The sequence below is a fragment of the Heliangelus exortis genome, chromosome 30 (genome assembly GCF_036169615.1).
Source record: "Heliangelus exortis chromosome 30, bHelExo1.hap1, whole genome shotgun sequence".
NCBI classification, from domain to species: domain Eukaryota; kingdom Metazoa; phylum Chordata; class Aves; order Apodiformes; family Trochilidae; genus Heliangelus; species Heliangelus exortis.
Genome location: NC_092451.1, coordinates 1,804,653 through 1,822,019, shown reverse-complemented (window position 1 = coordinate 1,822,019; position 17,367 = coordinate 1,804,653). Strand labels below are relative to the sequence as shown.

The window sequence follows — 17,367 nt, the reverse complement described above, 5'->3', positions numbered from 1 at the left end:
GAAGTTTAGGGGGGAGATGCAGGGAGGGGTTGCCAGAAGGTATCACTCGAGATGCTGCTATGGTTTAATGTCCTGGGTGATGGGTTGTCTGTTCCCAGGTCACCCCTTAGCATCTTCCACAACCCCATTTTTCATTTTCCTGGCCTGCCTGTAAAATATCTGCTGCAAACCTCAGCAAGGCAACTGCCCCCCCCCTAAGACTGAAAGCTCAGCCCTCGGATGCTGAATTTCATAAAGCAAAGAGATGAAATGCACATTGACATGAAACTGAACATACCCATGGGCCATTGAGTACCTTCCCCAAATCTGAAAGGATGCACAAGCAAGCCTTATTTTCATCATCCCTGTCCATTAGCACCCAGCCAATACACTTTATAGAGTCTATAGAGACAAGGTATTATAAAGATCATGCAGCCCAGACAAGTACAAAAGTGATTTAAAATGTTCTAATCTCATTAATCTGTTTCTTCTCCCTAAAGATGTTCAAAGCCCAGGCTAGATCCTTAGCTGACAAATGAGGTAGAAAAGCACTTAAATAAGACCTTAAATTTAAGCTCATACTTAAATGCTCTTCACCACAAAGTTAATTTCAAGATAAATTCATGCTAAAACAGTATTTCTAAGCAAAAAACCCTCACTTGAGCCAGAGCCTTTGCAATATAAACAGAGCTAATCTGTAGTAGATGAGGCTTTTCTGCTTCAGGAATTTTCCCCCTTTTTTTCTGTCCCTCTTTGGTCTAGCAAGGGGAACAAAAATTGGAGCTTTGGTGATTAGCCTTAGCCCAGAAATTCTTCTTGGGGTTTGCATCTTCAGGAAGGGAAAATGACAGTGAACCAGTTTCTCACCAAGCTGTGATGTAAACAAACAACAAAAATTTGCTATAATAATTAGGGGAAAGCTGGTCCACTCGTTTACAGCCCAAAACATCAGATTTGTTTTCTTGATCCCTTCTTCCCCCCAAGATTCCAAGCACTGCACTGGTTTAGGGTGTAGGGAGGATGAATACATCCAGGTTTGCTTCCACACCTAAAAATCAGTGTAAATCTCTCCAGTGTTATCACCTACAGACTACTATATTTTTATTATAATCAAAGTTATTATCACAAGATCCTAAATCTCACAGCCAGCATTTAGATATTTACCAGCTGCCTTTCTCCAGTGGGATGGGCAGGTTTCCACATACCTTGATTTTTTTTTCCCAGTGCTAATGAGTCTTTCTGTAGTCTGGGGGAAGCCAATAACCTCTGGATCTCAACTAGGTCACCAGTTAGACACTAATTTTGTGGAAGCCAGACAACCTTTTGCTGTGCACTCCTAACTTAATCACAGCAGGCTTGTACTCCCTGTCCCTGAGCAGAAACCAGTACAAATGTTTCTAATGGTAAGGAACACCCAGGCACAGATATAATTGGAGGTACTATGTGCATGCCAAACCTTGCATTAGTATTATTATTGCTATTGACAGTGTAAATGGCAGCACCATAATGGGACAACAGCATCAGGGCTCAGGGAGGCAGAGGGTAAGGAGATGTTAATGTGTGCAGTCAACTTGCATCTTGCACTCCCAAAGTGTGCTGGTATGAGTGGTTCTGACACCTAGAACATAAACCAGATGGCCCCTTTCTTCCACCATATCAGGCAAAAAGAGATTTGAATTAATTCATTTAGAAATCATGACAATTCTGTTCCTGTTGGAACTCAGTTTAAGCAGGGTGGCAGTAGATTATGCTGAATTTTTAACTTATAAAACACTAACGACAGATGTCACTCCCTGCACTCCTTTGTTGCTTCCCATTCTTTCTCCATCCCCTGGTGCCCTTCTGCCCCTTTTCCAGAGCAGTAACTCTGGACTACACATTGCTTCAAAACTTATTTAAAGAAAATCCTGGGCAGAGCCTGTGCTTAAAAGAGAAATCCATCAAACCCAGGAGTGTGTGTCTGAAACACAAAGATGCTGAGTTAAAGGAGATTTCATTTCTCAGTCATCTCCACCTTGAGCCCTTTCTGAAATTCCATCCAAAAATTCATCTCCCTGCCCATGGGGATGGATGGGCTGAGACCACCAGTGCCTTCCACGGGTTTGCATCCTGAGTGGAATTTTAGTGGGAGAGGAGAATATTTCCATCAGGTCTGGGTGGGGCAGCTCTGATCCCTCCATCCCCCAGGACCAGAAGGAGCCCCAGGATCTCCACACATTCTGCCTCCTCCTTCTCCTCTTTCTCCTCCTCCTCCTCCTCCTCCCATTTTTCAGCACCCTCCAGCACCATCTTTCAGCACATGAACCTCAGCCAGGCCGCCTGTAACCCAACCCCTGGGGAGAGGGAGGGCTCCAGCACCACCGGGCTGTGGCTGGCTGACTGTGTCTGGGTGTCTGGGGGGGAGTCTGGGTGTTGGGAGGGTGTTTTGATGGGGGGGTGTTTGGGGGTCTGTGTGTGTCTGGGGGGTGTTGTGGGTGTTGTGTGGGGGTGTTTGGGTGTGTGTGTCAGTGTCTGTTTGTGTGTTTGGGGTGTGGATGGGTGTTGTGTGTGTTTTGGGGTGTGTATGTTTGGGGGTCTGTGCATGTTTGGGGGTGGTTGTTGTGTGTGCATGTTTGTGTGTGTTGTGTGTGGGTGTGTTTGGGGGTGTCTGTGTTTGTGTGTGTGTGTGTGTGTGTGTGTGTTTGGAGGAGCCCAGGCTGCCACACACCACCACGAGTGTGTTTGTTGGAGCTGGCAGGGCTGATGGTGTTGAAGTTCCCTTTCATCAGGGGGTATTAGACCCAAATCACTGCCTCTTTGAACATGTACACAGCATTTTCCATCGCCTGTCACCGAGCTGACAGCTCTGCCAAGGCTCCTCCAGGGCCTGGCACCTGGGGTGCTCAGCAGAACAGCCTCTCCAGCTAAGAGAGCACACACAGCTATTTGATTTTTTTTTTTTTAAATCTTTTTTTTCTTTTTTTACGCCCCCCCCTCACTGGGGAACTTTCTCCTCCTCCTTCCTCTCCATCCAACACCCCCCCCTTTCCCAAACCTGAATGAACACTTCTTTCAGTAATGGGTTTTTTCCACCTGGTTGACTTGATGAAAGGTTTATGAGTTGACATTATGTGTGAGAAGAACAAAGCGAGCGCGGGGCTGTGTGCGTGCACGGGGGTGGGGAGAGGGCTCGACAGAGCTGCTGAAAACTTTATTACAAACTCAGAGATGTTGGGAGCAATAAATCAGTGGGATGCTCCCTGCAAACCGGCGGAAAAATGGGACCGTGGAGGAGAAAGGGAGAGGGGACGGGGTGGTGCTGGGCACCTCCCTGAGCTGCACTGGGAGGTGAAGGGAAGAGGGAAGAGAAGGAAGGAGGAAGGGTGAGGAAGGATGGGGAAGGGGGAGGAAGGAAGAGGAAAGGGGGGGAAAAGAGGAGGAAGGGTGAGGAAGGGTGAGGAAAGATGGGGAAGGATGGGGAAGGACGGGGAAGGATGGGGAAGGGGGAGGAAGGATGAGGAGGAAGAAGGAGGAAGAAGAAGTAGGAAGAAGTAGGAAGAAGGAGGAGGAAAGAGGAGGCAAGAGGAGGCAAGAGGAGGCAAGAGGAGGAAAGAGGAGGAAAGAGGAGGAAAGAGGAGGAAAGAGGAGGAAAGAGGAGGAAAGAGGAGGAAAGAGGAGGAAAGAGGAGGAAAGAGGAGGAAGCAGGAGGAAGGAGAAGGAAGGAGGAGGAAGGAGGGAGGAAGGTAAAAGATGGGGAAGGAAGGGAGGGGGGAGAAAGGGAGGAGGAAAGAAGGGTGAAGAAAGGGGGAAAGAGAAGGGACTCTGCTGTGTACCCATCTCCCCCCAGCCCCAAGATGGAGACCTGCAGAGTCCCCTCCCTGAAGTCACAATTCCAGCAGGAACAGCTCCCAAGGAGCCGTTCCAGAGGCAGGGGGTGATGATGCTCATGCACCCAGCTCAGGGTGCAAAGCAGGAGGTTTCAGGGCAGAAGCTGCTTTCTGGCCAGCTGCCCTGCACCTCCTCTCCTGCCCTCCCCAAGCTCTGGTCCTGCTCTACCCAAGGAGCTGGATGTTGCTCCGATGCTGCCTCTCCCAAGGTGGAAGGCAGCAGTGACTGTTTGCCAACATCCAGACGAACAACAACAGCTTGCTGCCAGTGTTTCAAAACCACCCTACCTAAAACAAACAAACGAAGGAATTTCAGCTGTTGTTTGTTAGGAAACCAGAGTTAACGAGCTTACAGCTCTGAAAAGCACCTTTAGAAATCCAAGTTAAACGATTCTGACTTTGCATTACAGGGAAGGGTAGAAAGGGTCTGAGCTGCAACCATCTGAGGCTGCAGAACACCCGGGAGGGGACTGTCACAGCACGATTCAGCAGCCAGGACATGGCAGGACCAGGGCACACAAACCAGCCCAGCATCCCCCCCCTGGCCCTGCTGCCTGCTACAGATGTCTCCAGCATCTGTACCAAGTTAGGGGTTGTAGCAAGGGAAATGTCAGCACATTTCCTACAACATCACCGGGAGAGCATCCTCCTGATTTTAGGTTGTATTGCAAGCACCTTTGTTCTTTTTTTTTTTTTTTTTAACAGCACCAGCCTTAGTTCTGCTCTAATTTAGAGCTCTCTAATTAGCACTCTCTCTGCTGAGGTGAACAGAGCTTCTTAGGAGGAGCAGGTAACAGCTTTCCCTGCCTAAGCTGAATAAATTGCTGAGGGTATCAGTGTGATGTGAAAAGCAGCCCAGGCTCCCCCAGCATGAAAGCCTCTGAACCACACAACTCCTGGAGGTCACGCAATGCAGCTCCCTGCTCCCACTGCTATTTCTCCTTAGCAATCCCATGCTGTACACAAAAGCAAACATGTTTCTATTTTAAACTCTAATCCAAGGCTACTGGATGCCTTTTGGAGTGCGGATGTCCTGGAAATGTCACAGCAGAGCAGTGTGCTCAAGAGATTAGAGCTGTTCCAGTTTGCAAATGACAGAGGAGAGTCACAGATGTTCCTCCAGCCATGGGGTCAGCTGCAGTTGCTCAGGCTTAACTTGTTGAATTGCATTAACAGAAAGGAGAAGGGGTTGAAATGCTGAAAGGCTCTGAGCAGCTGGAACTTTGCTCAGGTTACTATTCCTAATGCTTCTATCCCAGATAAAGAGATTTCCTTTCCCCCATCACGACCTGAAGCCCTGACAAGCTTTAATGAGTGAAGTCTCAAGGAAAAATAACACACTACTTCTAATCTTGTCATGGGTGGGCCAGCTGAAGGGTCTGTATGGCTACCAGCCTTTCTGCAGAGGACTTCACAATAAAAGTGATGGCCACGAGGCTTAGAAAAAAATCAAATAACTGAAGCAACTCAAGGATCTCACAGCTCTGACACTTGCTGAGCCATCTAAAAGCTTCAGAGAACAGCTGGGTTAAGGGAGCTGGTCAAAAGCAGAGACATGGCAATGCAGAATGGGAAGACAGTCACTCACAGAGCATGGAACTGAGCTCAGATTGGAGAGGAAGAGCATCCCTGGGTCTTCAGACCAAGAACTGAAGAGCAAGAGCATCCTTGGGTCTTTGAGCAAGAGCATCCCTGGGTCTTCAGACCAAGAATTGAGGAGCAAGAGCATCCCTGGGTCTTCAGACCAAGAACTGAAGAGCAAGAGCATCCTTGGGTCTTTGAGCAAGAGCATTCCTGGGTCTTCAGACCAAGAATTGAGGAGCAAGAGCATCCCTGGGTCTTCAGACCAAGAATTGAAGAGCAAGAGCATCCCTGGGTCTTCAGACCAAGAACTGCAGGAGATGAACAGTTTGAGCCAAGTCTGGCAGAGCAGGGCTGTGGAAAGCATCACCTCCACACAGGGACATGGGGACTTGAGCTGGAGTCTGGAGTTCAGAGGCAAAGAGTGCTGTGAACACAACCTGAATCCTAGGGGCCTGGTTCTCTCATCAGCACTCATTTATTTTTGGCCTCTTGACACAGGGAGCAGCAAGCAGGGATTGCAGACTAGAAGGAAATCAGGCTGTGCTAACAATATTTCCAGAAGAGACTACTGCTATGGGATGCTTCTATTTTTATGTACCTAATTTGAGAGCTTCTGATTTGCAGGTAGTGAGAACTGAGTAGCTTTTACATTTTTAGAAAACCAGGTGCTTTTGAGATGTACCTTTAAAATCAAAATCTTCTTTAAATCACCACTGAGAACCTTGGCTGGGGTATAATAATGCTTCTAGGCACTTGCTCTGAAAAGCAGCCTGAGCTCTGGCCTAGATCAGCATGCAGTGACACGAATCCTTCACACTAATGGACTAATTCTGGCTGTGTGAGGGAGAGAGAAAGGGAAGGGCTGGGGAGAAAGTGCCAAGATGTACTGGGGACAAAAAAAAACCTGAAAAAAACCCCTCCACAAAATAAAAATCAGGTGTGATTGCAGCTCCAGCCTGCGTGCTTGGTGTTCATCATGTGCTCCCTTTCTATGGCTCCTATCTGCTTGGCACTTTCTTACTGTGAGCAGTTCTGGTGCTGTGTAAAAAGCAAAGTACAGGCAAGCTTGAATCAATAACTAGCACCATATTTGTAGGGTTTCTGCCTACCAGCTGCTCAAGGCAGGGAGAACCTATAATTTCTTTAGGGTCTGTAGCTGCCTGAGGAAAGATGGGGAGAGGAGGAGTCACAAATTGCCTATTTTTTCATTTTGTCAAGCAAAAGTTTGAGTCAAGCACATGAACCAAACGCTGCTGAATGAAACCCCAGTCAGTCACACTGAACTGGAAAGGGAACTTGGCTGGAAAATGCAGGTTCCCTGCTGCCCACTGCTGTTTAAGATGCAGTAGGCAACCTCTCCATTTTCTTCCAGCTGCAGCTAAAGAGATAACACAATAATCAGAGCTACTACAAGGTACATCTAATGCAGCAGGAAAAGAGTTTCAAAGAGTAACCAGGAGTGCATGTAGTAGTGTGAGATACGGGTGAACTGTGGATGTAAAGAGCAATGTGCTCCCTGTTTCTTCTCCAGAAGTTTCTCACAGAGCTGGTGCCCTCACAGCATCCACACAGCACCTTCTGAAACAGGAACATCATCACTGGGACATCTGCTTTTCTGCCTTTTTTCTAAATGAGGAATATTCTAGCCCAGAGCTTCCCCCTCCTCACCCATCACCCTATTCTGATCCAGGGTCCTGCTGGCTCAAGGGCCATTTTTGGGGCAGGGATTCATTCCCTTTCCACACCAGTCCTACCAAAGTCACCAAGTTTTGCCCCAGCAGTGATTTCTGGGGGGGTGAGCTTACTGGGGGGGGCGAGGGGGGGGTGAGATGCTTTTACCCAGACCACTCTGACAAAAAATCACACGTGTGAAGGAGCTGAAGCCAAGCCCAGGGACGTGCCCCTCACACCTCCCGAGAGCAAGACACAGAGCTCTGACAAGGGCTTGCTGATGAGCACTGATTTTTCAGTCTCAGCCTTGCTTTTCCTTTCCCTTGGAGGGAATCTGAGCCCTGCACTTGCTGACTAATGCTAACAAATCAGCCCAATTGCTGCTTGCTGGAATCACCTTTCAATGGGGAGCTGACAGCAAGAACAATGCATCTGTTTGCAGCCCTTGGAGGCTGCAGGGAGCATCTGTCATCAGAGGAGCTACTTGTCAAAAGAGGTTTCAGGCTCTGGCTGATTCTCAGAACAGGGAAAAGAGACACGTACAGACCCATAGCTCAACTGGTTTGGATTGGTGGAGCTTTCATCTTCCCCTTTGTCTCCACCAGGTGACTTTGCTCTATCAGATGTGGCTTTTAATTCCCAAGAGTTCTGCCTGGTTTAACCAAAGGGAAACTGAGCCATAGGAATAGCCCCATTTTCCTATTCTCTGTTTGTATCAAGTTTTCCCTTTTGATATTTATGGAGGGAGACGTGGACCTGTTTGAAGATTCAGCTGAACCAGTTAAGGTTTTACTGGAGGAAGGAATTTAACCACTGAAATTGCCCCGGGCAGCACTGCAACTTGTTGGGTAGGAAAGAAGAAAGCAGCAACCACTCCTTAGGCAAGAGAGAGGACATCAAAGAGCTATTCCACCAGGGGTTTGCTAGCAGTCAGTAAATTACAAGTCTACAAAGTCATAAAGGAAGTTTAATAATACCTTATTGTTCTATGGGCACTTTTCATCCTAAAGGATGGTAGTTTACAAGCTGGAGATCTTAAGGCTGGAGCTGGTATTATGATTTCTCTTGCAGGGCTGAAATACCATTTACCATCTCAGTCTTAAGCTGCTTAAGAAATTACAGCCCAGAGAATGTTGTCAATGAAAAACCTCACTGGAAAATTGCAAGAAAAAGTAACATTTGAAAAAATAATTTCTGATATTTATCTTAGAAGCATTTCCATAGAGACAAAATTATATTTTCATTCGAAAATAAACCCAACTATTTATAGGAGAAGGTGAGGGATATCTTTCAATTAAATCACGAGAAGGAAATTCTTTACTTTTAATTTAAGGAATTTCTTTGTAGGTAGCAGTTTATGGTCACTGGGCATACTGTGAGAACTCAGACAAGTTGAATTTATAAGCAGCAACATCAAGGATAAGGAGGGGAAGGGCAGTGGCACTGCACGACATGCAAAGACAAGGAGAATATTGGTTAAGCCCCTACCAGAAATCTCCTCAGACTGATTCAACCTGGCACCAGTGCTCTGCAGAGACAAAAATCCCAGGGCTTAACAGCTTATTCAAATGGAAACCTACAGAGCAGAGTGCTTGATCCCTCACCCACCTCTCTGGAAAAGAAAGTGCTGAGTTGGTGCAACTGGAAACTGAAAGTGCAATTGCAGGGAATCAGAATGACTTCACACCAGCATTTGGATTAAGAAGGGAAGATGCTACAGAACCTCTTGGCTCCCAAAGCACCTCGCAGTTGTCAAGTCCAAGAAGTGCTGAACAAGGGATTAGAAATGCTTCTCACCACTTCCTACAAGTTACACAGCACTTGGAAGGGTGTGAAGGCAAGAGGAGAGCATTGTCCTCAGCCCTGCCTGTTTGTCAAGGCTTTGCTGTCTTCCACCAGGACACAGCACTGGGAAATCCTTGTGCAGCTGCAAGGTTGACCAAATGAAGCAAGAACTGCACGTGCTCAGCTCCATCTTAGGTGGTGTGGATCCAGTGAGAGGTAATTGACCCTGCTGCAGAAAGGGATTTACAGCCTGTCTCATCTGTCTGCTGGAAAAGACCTCCTGGCAGGGATATTGCTTCATTAGACAGCAACCAAGTGTTTTAAGTTCATTTCTGTCTTTTGCTAGGCAGAAGCTTGTAAGTGCATCCAGGACTGCCTGAGACTGCCAAGATGCAAACTACAATTATGGTTAAATTGTAAATTGTGAGAACATGAAGACAAGGGAAGGGCCTGGCTCCTTTTTTTTTTTTTTTTTTTTTTTTTTTGCAACTACAGCTAGAAAATTCTTCATCTGTAGGGGATGTTGCTCCTTTGCATGGCAGCACATCCTCCCAGGCACTGATGCAGAAAACAAGTGGGGAAAATTACTCCTTACTGCTCACTGTCCAGTTCCAGTGGTGATCAGCTTGGCTGCCCAGATCAGGAGTGGAATTTTTCTGCCCAGTACTGCTCCCAAGCAGAGTTAGGTTACAACATGAGATGAGGAAGGAAAACCCAAAGTTTAATAGAAAGCAAGAGACACAGACAAGCAGACATCACCACCTAATGATGTCTGAAGAGCTTTCCTCTCTCAGCTGGATCTCTCCTTGGCCTGTAGGCATCCTGAGCTGTCTCAATCACATTTTCTGTGCCACCCCATGCTTGTGAGGAAAGCTACAATTACTCCTATTTGACAACTCAGCCCCACAAAGCCTTGTGAAGTTCAAAGCACTCCCCACCTGGTATTTCATTTTTACAAGCATGAAACTACAGAGTGTAACTTTGGGAATTTTTTCACCTTTCTTTCCCACGTGCCCAAGTATTCTTGCTTTCCCCCCCCCCTCTGGATTTCAGTTCACTGGGTATCACACTGAGATAATTCAGATAAGTGAGGGATAAGGCAGGAAGGATCTGTTCAGGATTAGTGTTTGACCAAGTCAAGCCACAAAGGAATAAATTAGATCCCTGGGATATTTGAACTGTCCAAAATAGCCCACAGGACCCAGGTTCAGAGATGTTACCCAAGCTCTGAAATAACTTAGAGCAACACACTAAAGAACACTTGGGCTGCAGCAGAACCTCTCTGAGGGAGCCCAGAGGGTTCTGAGAGCTCCTTTCATCCCTCTGCCTTCTTATAGAGACGTGTGTCTGGAGATGCTTCCATTATAATGGAAAATGTTTATTTTGTCAGTAACCCAGCTGCCTGCTTTGCTGGGTTTCAAATCTTTTCACGTAAATAAATGAGGGGACTCTGCTTTCCCCTCCACACTGCAGTGTGTATACATGAGTGTTATTTCCTCTATCAGATTCCTGTACAAAAACTGCTGTCGGGCTATTAATAATCTGGAAAAACACCTTGAAACTTGACTCAATGAGGGCACGTTGCAAATGGGCTCTAATGGCTTTTATTTCTCATCTCTGTCACCTCAGATCTAATCTGCCACTTGCTCATTTTTTATCCTCTCTGCTCCCCTCAAAAATCATTCAGCAATTCTCCAGGCAGAGCAGAAGGGGCTGTGTGATGGGGTCAGTGTTCTGCCCCTTCAAGGCCTGGGATCCAAAGGCAGAAAAGCAAAAAGAAAGGTGCAGTCCTGGAGGGAATATATTCCCATGAGCACAAAAGAATCTTCCCCATCCCCTCAAACTCACACACAATCCATCCCCCCCCTCCTCACTTTTCATTTATGGGCCAGAAGGGAAGTTTCCTGCATCCTAAGATTCACTTTTAGCAACAAAGCAAGAATTAGCCCCAAAGCCAGTAGCCAGTCCCTGGATAGCCATGTGATTTTCTTGTGGATTTTTTTCTTTTTCCTTAAAAAAAAAAACAAAAAACAGCCTGGAGCTGAAACTAGATCCTAATTGTTCCCTCTATTTTGGGGCCACAAATCTGCATCTTCTGTAAAAACAATCCAGACACTACCAAATTTTTGCAGCACATGTCCCTGGATTTAAACTCATGCTCCTTAATACATTGAGTTTGGTGGAGTGCATTTGCCTGAAGAAAAAAATGCAACTTACAGGCTTCTTAGTTCCTTCCCTAAAAAAAATGAGAGAAAGAATGAGAGAGGACATTATACAGGACTTGGGACCTATTAAGAACTTCTGGCAGACATCTAAAAGTTGTTCAGATGCTCTGAAGTTCTTAATTAGGTATCACTACATTTTTTAATTAGATGGCACTCCTAAGGTATATAATTACCTTTAAAAAAAGGACCTCAGGTACATAAGGGGAAGAGGAATGAGGCAACTTCTGACAAAAGTTGTACAATATGTGGTTCTCTGAGAGAAGCCACAAGTCCTTTTTTTCTTTTTTTTTTCCCCTCAGACATTATAATCTCTTCAGGATTTCTTTCTTTTCTGTTTTATTTGGTTATGCAAACATTAATTTAAGGAATATTCCTCAAGCCTCTTGTGGGAATCCAACACAATTTTCAGAGACAATGACTAAGATTTCTCTTTGAGGAGCAGAGATTTAAGGCTTTTGACTCAAGGTTGATTTTTTTCCCCCCCCTTATTCTTTTGCCTCCTTCTCCTAAGTATCTCTTTATTCATCACTTTAATTACCTAATTGTAAATTTCTTTAGGGGGTTACTTAGAAGGAAAATTAGCATCAAAGCTTGGCAGTAAATTCAGGGGCTTTTGGAGCAGGTCCAAGCTGTTTCACCTGTGATTAATTAGATGAGTTTTTTTTTTTTTCTTTAAGTGCCAGAGGGCTGTTGAGGTCTTTAAGCAGTTACATGACTGCTGGCAGCTCAGGAATTATGATTGATGCATTAGTCTGGCATTTAGGACTTCTGCTTCTCTTTGGTAGTTGCCTGGGTAAGCAAGTACATAAAAGCAGCCACATTGGGGGAAACAAAAGGCTCATTTGCTGGCAAGCATCAGTCCTGGCTCTTACAGAAAAGTAAAGGCACTCAGCATTTGCTCCTCTCACTGCTGGCAGCATCTTCAGCAGGACTGAGAGGAAGGGAGGAGATGCTTACTACTCAGGTTGTATTTCCAGAGTCACAGCATCAAGTCATAGGGGTCCTTCTTCTCCTTAAAGCTTTCTTTAGGGTATGGGCTTATTCAAGAATGAAGAGGAAAAGAGAACTAAAGCTTAAACCTTGACCCTGGGAGCCCTCCATATAAAAATCAAAACAAAAAAAAAACAAACCCCAAACCAAACAACATTTATCTTTCACAAAAATCTAATATTCCTTTCTTCCTCACCCTAAAGGGGAAAAAATGAATCTCAGTGGCATTGCTTTTTTTTTTTTTTTTTTACCAGAAAACCTCTCAAGACAGCCAAATTCCAAGCCACAGTGGCTGATCTGGCTCCTCCTTCTGGCTGGAAAGAAAAATTCTATTGTGTCAAAAGGAAAAAAAAAAAAAAAAAAAAAAAAAGCCAACCCCAAAATCCCTCAAGTTCCCCACTAAAGCTTTAGCAGAAGTTAGAAACATCACCTCTACTCATTCTCCCCATGCAGGACAGAGGAGTTTGGAAAAGCATCCCAGTTTGTGGAGGGATGGAGCCCAGGGGGCTGTGCCTTGACTCTCCCTACATCTGTTTTCTGGGAGCTGGAGGACTTTCAGAAAAGCAACTTTCCCTTCCCTCCCCCCCAGTTCTCTCTCTTCCACCTTTGCTTTTCACAACTGGTGACAACAGAGATTATTCCTTGCTGGAAGAATATGGCATTGTTGACACTAGAAAAAAGCAAAACAGCCCTTTGCTTTGCTTGAACAGCACAGGCTCTCTTGATCAGCTGTCTGAGGTGCCTCATCTGTACAAAGCATTTAAACCTGTCTAACATCAAAAAGTAAGGTAAGACAAGTCACTTTGATGCTCCAGAGCACATGCCTAACATGATTATTGCAGCATCTTCCTGGTGATAATAGAATTATGCAAAGGAGGCCTTGACCCATTAATGCTTTTGCCTTTCTTAGGATTTCTTTCCCTCTTTTCCTTCTTTCATGAGGAGCAGAGCTGCTTGCTCAGATACAGCAACTGAAGAAAAAGGTGGAATAAGCAAAATGAAAGAGGGCCAGGCTTTTCCTTCCACCTTTACCTGTCTTGTCTGTTTAAACTAAAAAAATGCATCCAGGGAGTGGACTGAGGCACTATCATTGCAGTCTTGTTCTGCCAGAGGGTAAACAGAATTCAGAGCACAAATCCTTATCTAAGTTTGTATATACAGGGGGTGATTTGAAGCCAAAAACACTCCTACCAAGTGATCAGCTGACTGTCTTGGCTCCTGTTCAGGTCTGCAAAGGGCTGGCAAAGGGAACACATGCTTCCTATGTATTCTGTTTGCTCTGAGCATGGTTCACTGATTCCTACTTGCAATCTGTCCTGAATTGAAAATGAATGATTAGTTTGCTCCAGAAAGGATCACTCCACATTAAGGCTCAGACCTGAACCCAAACAACTTCACCAAGTGCAGATATATTTACATCTGGACTTTTGGTCCAAGATTTCCTCTTGCTCCTTACTCATGTTGAGTGGAATTCCTAAATATCCCACCCTAAATCAGTGCCTATTTAGGTTAGGCCAAACAAATCACAAGAGAATGGTTGTTTCCCCAAAGCTCTCATTATCCAAATTAACAAATATGTTCTCAGATTCCCTGTGTGCAGCAATCAGCATTAGGACACAGATAAATAACTCACCCAAGCTTCCACAGCCACTTTGTTACAGAACTGGGTATTAAAGTCAGTTGCTTGACTCAGGCTCAGTGCTTGATCTTACTCCTCAAAAAGTGAAGTGCAAGCCCAGATCTGACCCATCTCCTGGGTAGAAAACTTCAGGACCATTTATCTGAAACAAAACCTTTTTCCCCCCCTTTGCCTGTCTAAAATAGAAAATGGACCAAAGCCTTATTCTTGAGCTTCAGGGATCTGTTAATTGGCTCCCTAGTAAAATTACAGAGATTCAGCTCCCTGATAATGATTGTAAATGACAGAGACTATCAGGTTTACCTTGTGATGTCCCTGGGGAGCTTGCAGTTAGTTTAGTCTCAACTCTGTGTCAGCTGCTTGGGTTCCTTTCTTCTTGGCATGTGGTATCTGGACTCAAGCTGCAGTCTTTCAAACCTAATTAGTGTTAGGGGAAAGAGAGAAGAAAAAACTTGAACACCACCACTCTCCTCCTTCCCTCCATTGGCTTTCCAACATACAGGAAGGGCTTGATTCATGGTACAAGTTCATGGGTACTCCTTGCTTATTGTTTTTTTTTTTTCTTTCTTTGGTCTCTTTTTTTCCTTTATTTTTTATTTATTATTATTTTTTTAATCTAGAGTGTTTCCTCTGCCTGCAGTGCATCAAATAATTTATTTCCCACCCTTCCTCCAAAAGCTCATTCCCTACCTGGAACCAGTTTGTGGGATCTGTCACCTGCATTTGCCTGAGCAAAGAAACTCAGCAAGCTCCAGGGGTGGAAAGCTGCTACTAAATCCACACTGAACCCAAATCCTCTTAAGAACATCTGACCACATTGTTGGGCAAATGGGTCTAATGCTTTTAGAGTAATTCTCAGCCTTTTAAAGTAAGGAGCCATAGTCCAGGGTTATCCAGGAGTGATACAGCTTCAGGGATCTGTGCTTTACATATTTAACAGCAGCGTGCTGAGCTCTTTAACATCTCATTGCTGTACTTTTTGACATCAAAAGGATTGCATTTCCATACTTGGATGAATTAATAGGATTTGCATGTCACCCTCATTCTGTACTTTCTTTGCTGAGTTACTGCAGGAATTTGAAAGGCAGGGAAACTATAGAGGTGTCTGTGTGTGTGTCTGTGTGTGTGTGTGTCTGTGTCTGTGTGTGTGTGTGCAGGAAAAAACACACTGCTTTGAGAATGGGTCTTGAAGCTGACTTTAAAGAAACAATATTTCTGTAATGTGCCCACGAGCTGGGACTTTCTTCACCAGTTTTTTGGTTGCAGCTTCAAACAAGCACACTAAGGTAAGGCTGGAAACCTTCTCCCATCACCAAACAGTTCCCTGGTCCCACTGACTCTGTGCCACTCCTGAGCTTTTAAAACTGGTGCTGAACAGCTTAGGAACCCCCAGCTGGATCAGGAAGGGAATTCAGGGCTCACTGAGTACCTGACCCATAATGATCCTGCTCATTGAATTGTTTTCTGCCAAGTGAGACACTCCAAGTCGTGTTGAAGCAAATACCACTGCTGCTTCAGGCTTCCCAAAGGGTAACATTTCACTTTCCAGACCACAATCTGCCATTCAGCTTCATCTGTCAGTCTCATTTCAAGCTAAAAGAGCACTTCTACTCTGAGTGCCTTGAGAAATTTCAACAGATATTCACAGTGATAACAGAAGGAGGAGGTACAGGACTGCTGAAGGCTCCCTTCTCTTTCTGCTCCAGCTCACACAGCTTTTCCCTGATGCTGCAAGTGCTAAGCAATATTATATTTCTCTGTCTTCAGTGTGTTTACAGAATGACTGAATCCAACCTAAGGTGCCCTCTACTTGAAAGCAGAATTGAGTGCTGATCATTCCTGGACAGACTCAGAATCTTATGCTTGAGTGAAATTTTATCCTTTCAAACAGGTCATGCTATGTCTCGAGTTACTTTTACACATGACACTACCAGTCATTAATTACCATCTGGCTGATTGACATATCAGTGAGTAGCAGCAATATAATACTTTCCCTAACACTGAAGCCTTCTCAGAAAAACATAGCTGGACTTGACACACTTATTTTGGACTGCTTATCCCTTAGGGAGATTTGTTTTGTATTTATTCAGTTCCTGTAAAATTGCCACCCAAGCACTATCCCCCTGGACAGGAGCTGAGAGCAAGGCATGTGGAACTTCCCTGCAGGCTGGGGAAGAAAGGGACCTTGGGAAAAAGGGCAGGTTTGGAAATGCCACCAAATAGGAGAGGGCATGATGCCACAGACAGAAAAAAATTGAGATCTGAAAAGAGAGCTCCTGGGGGGGAGCTGATCTTGCTCTGGAAGTCTCAGGATTGCCACTGGGAGCCTGATTAAGGAGCTGGGAATTTGGTGAAGACTCTATTGGAAAAGCAAGGAAGAAAGAGGAAATATCTTAGCAAGAGAGGGATGCCATCTAGAATCAGAAGCCAAAGTTAAGAAATCCAGTTGGCCATTCTGTGTCCAGCACTGGCCACAGCACAGAGCACTGGGAATGGAAAAGAGTAACAAACTCTTCAGTGCTGCTGATTGTGCAGAAAAAAGAGACAGAATCCTAAGTTTTGAGAAATCAGATCACAATTAATTTACCCCTTTGCAAACAAAGGCAATCATCTAATATTTGCTCCATGTCTTCCTTTCCTAAAAGAACTACAATCACTGTTTCTAGTGGCTGAAATTTGGGTTACAGGGTGCCTTTCACAGCTGCCCCAGGGATCCTCACCACCTTGTTCTGTCTGTGAAAGTGATTCCTCCTTAACTTTTCTATTTTGAGGGAATTCTCTGAGCATTCCCGGGCAGGATGCTCCTGCAGGACTACTGGAGATGCTCAGTATGTCCTGGCACTCCAGCATTCTCAGTAAGAATGCTGATGAATGACAGCAGCCCAGGAGAAGACTGAGAGGAATTGAGATCAAGAACCCAGATCTTCCCATTAAAAATTAGAGAGAGAGCACAACTAACTCTGTGTGAGTGATGACTGATTTCCATCCTGTCCCCTTGGGTCAGCAAGCATTGGAGTGCACCATTTTTAAAGATAACTAAAGCCAGCCTGAATCACAATACTATTAATGCCTCCTGTTGTCTGGCAGTGCTGGTGTCATCCCTCAGCCACATCCTCTCAACACAGATATTTCACCCCCCCCTGGATGGCAGAGCTGGCCCTGCAGCTGGCATTAATCACAGTGACTCCACTGAGTGGCTTCTGAGCATGGAAAGCATCATCCCACAGCCCCAAGGTGGGCTCAGTTTTATCCCTCCAGACCTTTCTCTTCCTCCTTTCGTGGGATTCTTATTTCTTTACAGATCACTTGGTTATTTCTCTCCTAGATCTCTGCCTCCTTCTGGCCAGGGTTTCTGGAATCCCTTGTTTCCAAGGAATAACCATTTCAAACATGCCTCTGAGCTCACTGCCCAGCTCACAGAGCCAGATGATGCTCAACACACACTGAACTCTGCTTGTCTGGGAGGAACCCCAAGCAAAGTTTGCCAGTTAACAGCCCTTGCACCAGCCTGATGCCAAGTGGCTGATTTTTTTCCTGTGTTTCTCACCACTGGGCTGGGAGAAGAAGTTGTGAGGAGTTGTGATACCACATTGCCTCCTGTGCCTCTCAAGGGTGATTGCAAAACAGA

The 17,367-nt window shown here is 45.3% G+C and overlaps 1 protein-coding gene and 1 long non-coding RNA gene across 3 annotated transcripts in view; one reads left to right on the top strand and one right to left on the bottom strand.

The window, feature by feature from the left end:
* The window catches only part of LOC139788896 (uncharacterized), a 67,113-nt gene extending 49,749 nt beyond the window's left edge, over window positions 1–17,364 (bottom strand). For both annotated transcript variants that reach the window (XR_011722977.1, XR_011722978.1), the window contains exons 1-2: window positions 17,287–17,364; window positions 14,043–14,156 (exon numbers count right to left, since the gene is read on the bottom strand). This is a non-coding gene — a long non-coding RNA (uncharacterized lncRNA). The remainder of the gene's footprint in view (window positions 1–14,042; window positions 14,157–17,286) is intronic.
* The window catches only part of BRF2 (BRF2 general transcription factor IIIB subunit), a 437,620-nt gene that overhangs the window by 267,604 nt on the left and 152,649 nt on the right, over window positions 1–17,367 (top strand). The window lies entirely within an intron of this gene.